Source organism: Lepidochelys kempii, chromosome 15, assembly GCF_965140265.1.
Source record: "Lepidochelys kempii isolate rLepKem1 chromosome 15, rLepKem1.hap2, whole genome shotgun sequence".
Classification (NCBI taxonomy): domain Eukaryota; kingdom Metazoa; phylum Chordata; order Testudines; family Cheloniidae; genus Lepidochelys; species Lepidochelys kempii.
In genome coordinates, this window is record NC_133270.1 from 29,900,566 (window position 1) to 29,906,565 (window position 6,000).

Sequence of the window (6,000 nt, forward strand, 5' to 3'; positions counted from 1 at the left end):
CTGCTGAATTTGAGACAATACTGTGAGTGTTCGGATAGCATGGCGATGGGCTCCAAGGACCCGGAGAGAGGAGTGAGTAGTGAACAGTGTCAGAGCAAAGAACACAGGAGCTAACCTCTGCTCCCATTACCAGTGGGCATTGCTTAGAGATTGCCCCACACCTGCGCATTGCCTCTCAAATACTCGGCTCCCCAGGAGCAGGGGAGAGGCTGCAGTCGGGGCTCATCTGCTCATTGGCAAAGCCAAGAGATGGACTTGGAAGAAACTCTGGAGAGGAGGCTGTTTCTCTGCTCTGGTTGGCCTCCTGCACCCTGGCAGAGGAGACGCAGAAGGAAGCAGGAATGGATGGCAGCAGCGCTGCTGTGACGGTTCTCACTGATGCAGGGGGAGCAGCTGTATTGCTGAGACTCTGTGATTTGGTGCCTCTCCACGTCCGACAGAAGGCCCTGAAGAAAGGTGGGGGTGCAGGCAGCCAGGGCAGAGTTGCTGCAGGAAGGTGAGGGTGCAGGTGTGTAAGGGGGGCTGGCATTTGATGGTGTAATGATGGCAGTGTAATGCTATGCACAGCTTGGGGAAGGCAGCTAGGCTGGATGGAGTCGAGCAGGGAGGGGGAAGCTAGACTGGGCTACTTTACCTGTGTTTATAGTCCCTGTTACTTGGTTCCCCCGGGCCAGTGCTGGGCTGGGCTGGGCTCTGGAACCACCAGCCCGGAGGGGTTAGATCACATGACTGGGGGGAGCCAGGCACTGGGTTTCCGGATCTTGGGACCAGTGGCGCTTTCTTTGAAAGAGTGAAACCATTTCAGCACCTCCCCCTGAGCCCTGGGGGCCAGCCCCAGGCCAAGCTCAGTGACCAGCCACGGGCTGAACTCAGGGCGAGATCGGAGGCTCCAAAGGCCTGAGCCGTGGCCTGGCGGAAAGGCCCCCATTTACTCAGCTGGCATGGGATCAGCCCCCAGGGCTTCATTATGCGGGCTTGGTTTGTAACGAGCCCTTTGAGAAGGGCTGCCACGACCCCTTCCCGAGACGCCATCTGCACGAGATGGGCAGCAGCAGCCTCTGGAGACGCTAGCAGAGGAGAGGCCCAGTCAGGCGTGGGGAGCCATACCCGAGGGAAGTGTACCAGTGCCCGGCAGACACGGGCCCACTAGGAAAGCGCGTGCTGGGCCGCCCAGCCTGAATTCCCTCGCTGCGCTCCATCCCCTCCAGATTTCCGTGGGGCGACTCGGTGCTGGAACAGGGCCGGGAGCGAGCAGGGTTCCCTCGGCCACCAGCTCTGCCACAATAGGTGCCGCTCTGAACAAAGGTCTCCCAGCCGGGCCCGTTCCTCACACCACCCCTCATTCCGGGATTAGCCTTCCACTGCCCTGCTGTGACACTCCTGCGACGACCACTCAGCTAGAGAGACTCCTTTCCCTCCGCGGGGCAGCTGTGCTGCTTGAGCCCCCCCTCCCAGACCCCCAGGAGGCTCCAGGTGCATTCACCGGCTTCCTCAGTGGGCAAATCTCCACTGGCATGGACAGCTGGTAAAGCACCATGGGGCGCTGGCTCCTAAGGCCTGTCAGGGGAGCAGCTTGTGAGGCAGGAAAGCTGGGTGCTGCCAGCTTCCCATGCTGGCTGGAGGATGCGGTTGTCGTCCCCCAGTCTCCTGACCCCTTGTTTGCCTGCAGGATGAGAAGAAATGTCGGCCTGCTCGGACCTGGCCTTGGCAGCGCCCGACGCTTTGTTTCTTTTCTCCCTGGAGTTCTGCTCCTCTTCCACCACCCTGGCCGTTAATGAGCCGTATTAAACCACAGCGGCTGACGGGGAGCAGCCGGCCCAGCAAAATGGATAGCAGCCACTGCCCTTCATGGGGATTAGAGCAGCGAGCGTGCAGAGAGATCCAGCCTCCGTTCTGTTAAAGGGAAGTGGAGGAGCCAGGCACTGTGCCGGTGAAAGGAACCAAGGCTAGAACAGTGGAGTCTTCAGCTGATCTGGGCAACTTCTCATTTGAAAATTCTCCTGGCAAAGCAAGCCAAACTGCGAACCCAGCTCTACATGCTGCTAGCAGGACTCAGGTTTGAGTCACGTGGGAATCAGTAATGCGACCTGCCTATCTAGGTGACTGCTTTGAACCGAACGTGGGTCAGTCTCCAGGGCGCTCGGTCCAGCCCCTCACGTCAATAGTAAATTCACATCGAATGGGCTAGAGCCGCAACTGGTGTGAATCAGTGTTACCCCATTGACTCCAGTACAGTTACGCCTGATTGACACCAGCTGGGGATCTGGCCCTTTTGACTCCAACGACCAGTTTGCACCACCTCAGGGTTTCCCTCATTGACACCAGGGGAGCTATGGATGATATACTCCTGCTGGGATCCTGTCTCCTAGGCAGCCTGGGCTGGTGCAAGGACCAGGCTTTGCTGCAGAACTACGGCCTGATGGTCTCATTCCTCACCAGCATCCAGCTGGAGCGCAGCTTCTCAGTGGTGCATGCAGGATTCGCATGAATGACAGGTCGTAGCGATCGCAATGCGATTTATTGGCATACATGGGCACTAAAGCCCTTTCTGGCTGCCCTGCGGAGAAATTTTCATTAGGCTTTCATTTGATCTCTAAGGCCAAACATGAAGAGAATGAAGCTTCCTCCCTCGGAGAATGGAAATCCCCTGTGCGTGGGAAGAAGACCTGGATTCCAGTGGCTCAGTTCAGATCGCAGGGGAACTCCACTGCATGGTGTCATCTTTGACTGGGGATGTGAGCCAGTTATCCCGTGTTGCAGTGTTACTCCAGCCCAGTCCAATTTTCCAGTCCCTGCTTTGTATGTGCTGGCGTTAAATAGCTGCACGGTCTCAGCATGGTTCAGCTTTTAGACTAAAGGGTGTTAGTAACACGGGGGAGGAGACAACTTAAGAATATAGGAGTCTTCAAAACAATGTCCCTTGAGATGGTTCTTGGGCAGGCTCTCTCCCAGCAGGGTTCTGACAAGAGTGCATGTGTGCACACCCGCATATCCACACGCTCTGGGTCTCTATCCCCAGCTTCGTGTGTCCCCCTTTCCACCCAATCCACAGAGGCTAGTATGGATCCATTACAAGCCCTAGTTACCGAGCCTGCTCTTCAGCTTAAGCTGTAGAGATTGTTTCCCGCTGTAGATGTTGCAATTGCAATCACTGATGGCAGCTGTACCCTTATAGCCTGTGTTGTCATTTCCACCTGTGCAGATGCAAATGGCTACCCATGTCCACGGCAATGGAGAATCCGCCTGTCTCCCCAGAACACAAACTTTCCCTTCCTCAGCAGCTCGCTGTTGCCTGGCACCTGGTCACTGCCTGACAGACAGCTCCAGCTTCGTGCCATTTCTAAATACTTCACATATTTCAAGTTGACAAGGCAGAAGGACAATGAAATCAAACTGCACTTGTGGCCACGGAGTGTCCGATCTTGTTTGCGGGTATGTAAATCTCTGGCTCTCTTCCCCTTGGTGCTAACGGCGGGTGCTGTTCTTAGTGGCTGGGCTGACGCGATGCCGTCCGGCTCAGAGATGCCTGCGTGGAAGGCTCTCGAAGAACCGCTTACGTTATTCTGTCCTGAACTAACCACACGGGCCTCTCGCAATCTGTCCAGCTGCCACGTGGGCAGGAAAAGGACCATGTGATTTCTGGAGCTCTCGTTGGAAGCCTGCGCGCTAAAGGGAGAACGCGAGGCCACAAGGCAGGTAAGAGTGAGAGGAAGACACGCATGAGAGTCTTTCGTTCAGCCGGCAGAGAGATGATATCCATGCATCTCCCCAGCCTGGCCGCTGCAGGGGAGCATATGGTTGCAGAAGAGCAAGGAAGCCCCATCCCACTTCGCGTCGGCACCGTGCTGTCTGAGCGTTAGAGAAAGAGCATGGGAGGATGGTGAGTACTAACCTCCTTTCACAGATGGGAAAACTGAAACCCAGGGAGGTTAAGCAACTTCACCAAGGCACAGTGGACAGTGTCAGAGCCAGGAGAAGAGCCCAGGGGTTCCTGGCTCCCAGCCCCCTGCTAAAACACTGTGCAGGGAGGTGCATTCCCTGCCCATCCATAGTGATAGCATGCCCAGTGCAGAGTGGTGAGGAGAGGTTGGCAGCGCATGTTGCTGACCCTGGATCCCAGGAGGTGTCTACACCAGCCTTTTGTCCCTCACACCCCCTCCCACTGCTGGTGCAGCCCTGTTGTGACAGCAGCGGGGAGAGCACTAGTGTAGACAGGGCACCAGCAAGCACCGTTTTCTGAAGACCTGCTCTGGGCGCGGGGTAGGGCACCAGTAGCTGCCTGGGTCCTGTCTGTGCTGTTGCTACCCCAGGTGGAGTTGCACCGAGGCTGGAGGATTTTAGAGGGCGAAGGCTAGCACCAACCCAGGCTAGGAGTTTGAGCCCCAGGAGCCTGGCACTTCGCGGACTGGGAAGGAATGAGGTTAGCCCCTGGAGCTGCTCTCTCACTCCCACTCACTGCCCACTCCAGGGGACATTCTTCCCAGCTCTTCAATTTCCCATTTTCTCCAGCCCCTCCAGGAAATCTGCAACCCAGCCGGGGTTGACAGATCTCAGGCCTCCAGCTGCTCAGGATCCTGCCTGCCAGACTGGGGAGATGTGCTCACAGAATCTCTCTGCAGTGTGCTCCTGCCCCTCGTTGGAGCAGATCCTGGGGAAAGCAAATGTTGGCTTCCTTTGTCACTTTTCTGGAAAGCTCTGTCATTCTGAATGGCCGTGCAGGCCCCATCCCGCTCTCCTGATCTCCGCCGCTTGGCAGCAGACAGAAAAGGCTGCATCTCTGTTTGGTCTCTCTCCGGCTGTGCTCTCCGAAGGGGTGTCAGTTACAGGAAGTGGGATCAGCGGCTGCTCTCAGAAACACGGCACCATACACCGATCTGGACACCAGCTGCTCCGCGTTCAGAGGGCAGCCTCAGCGCGGGAGGAGTTGCTTTGAGTCCAATACAGACTGAGCTTTATCTGCTGTCGCTGCGAACTGGCTCTGAGGGCACCTTGGTTACCCTGCCCATTCCCAGATGTTACCAGCGTCCATGACCACGGTGACTGGTCCAGGTCGGAGCACGCTAGGCGGGCACTCTCCAGAGCAGTTTTGTTTCTGGGATTATGGTTTTTTAATGCTGAGCACTCTCCGATAGGCACTTGGGACAGAGAGAGCAGGGAAGGAGGGAAAAGCAGTGAAAGAAGAAGAGCCAGTAAATTATTTGAAGGGAACTTGCTGATCAAAAGCTGGCCTGATAATTAGCACATTTTCACGGTACTTATGAAGGGTGTTTTTTTTTTTTTTTTTTAGTATTATGCAAAGCATTAATCAAAGATTGTACATTAATAACCAGCCTGTATACACACTGTATCTCATCTGCTTAATGATCCACATGGATCATATGCAAAGGGGCTGGCCATGCTCCGTTTCCTCTCCACTACAAACTGACTGAGGTCAGGGCATTTTGTCGTGTGAACGAGCACACACGTGTGGCACTGCCCACAACTTCTGCTAAGGAACCTGGCCTGGTTTCCACCCTGCCGTACGCCCGGGCCTTGCCTACTGACTTCCCGGGAGTCAGACCTGCTTTGGCCGGGGCTGACTTTGGACACCCAGTTCCAAACTGATCACAGCTTGAAGTGTCCTGACCAGGACTTTGGAGAGACCAGGCCCCAGGGAATCCACCCCAGGATGTACAGAGCCCCATGTATCGGGGAGCAGGACTGGGGCGCTGTTGGCGCTGTGTGAATGCCCACGCAGCACAGACCTGATCAATAGGGCTGGTGGCGAAGTGCCGCGTGATGGAGGTTCAGAGTGCCTCGCTGGACGGAGCTCCTTGGAACTGGGACCCAACGTGGCGGAGTGATGTGGGATGAAAGAGACCGGTTCCCCTGCCATGTTCCAAAGAGCGAGGGACACCCGCACTGCATCCTCGCACACAAGGACTGTCAACCACTCGTGTGATTTCCTGCTAGCCAGGAAGCACAGGGCAGCTACGACCCAGTCAGCACAGAAAGCCTTGC